Source organism: Mastomys coucha, unplaced genomic scaffold (genome assembly GCF_008632895.1).
Source record: "Mastomys coucha isolate ucsf_1 unplaced genomic scaffold, UCSF_Mcou_1 pScaffold14, whole genome shotgun sequence".
NCBI lineage: Eukaryota > Metazoa > Chordata > Mammalia > Rodentia > Muridae > Mastomys > Mastomys coucha.
Window position 1 is genome coordinate 100,854,016 of NW_022196896.1, and position 226 is coordinate 100,854,241.

The 226-nt window shown below is 56.6% G+C and overlaps 1 protein-coding gene across 1 annotated transcript in view; it reads right to left on the reverse strand.

Moving 5' to 3' along the window:
• Cryba2 (crystallin beta A2) overlaps positions 1–226 on the reverse strand; it is a 10,876-nt gene that overhangs the window by 9,176 nt on the left and 1,474 nt on the right. The gene's annotated exons all lie outside the window — the stretch shown is intronic.

Here is a 226-nt window from a genome sequence, read left to right on the forward strand (position 1 = left end):
CCAGATGCCCCTTGATGGCCTGGAAAAGCAAATCTTGGAAATGGTTAGGGGGTGGGGATGTGGGGAAGGGGGCTTGAGGAAGTGGCACCAGACCGGATCCTCACCCACCCACCGCATGGTCTCTCTGTTGCCTCCCTACTTCCAAGGGCTGCTTTTGTACGTTCTGGGACTATCCCAAGGACAGACTTCAGTTGTGCAGACTCAGGATCTGAGCCTCCCTACCCTC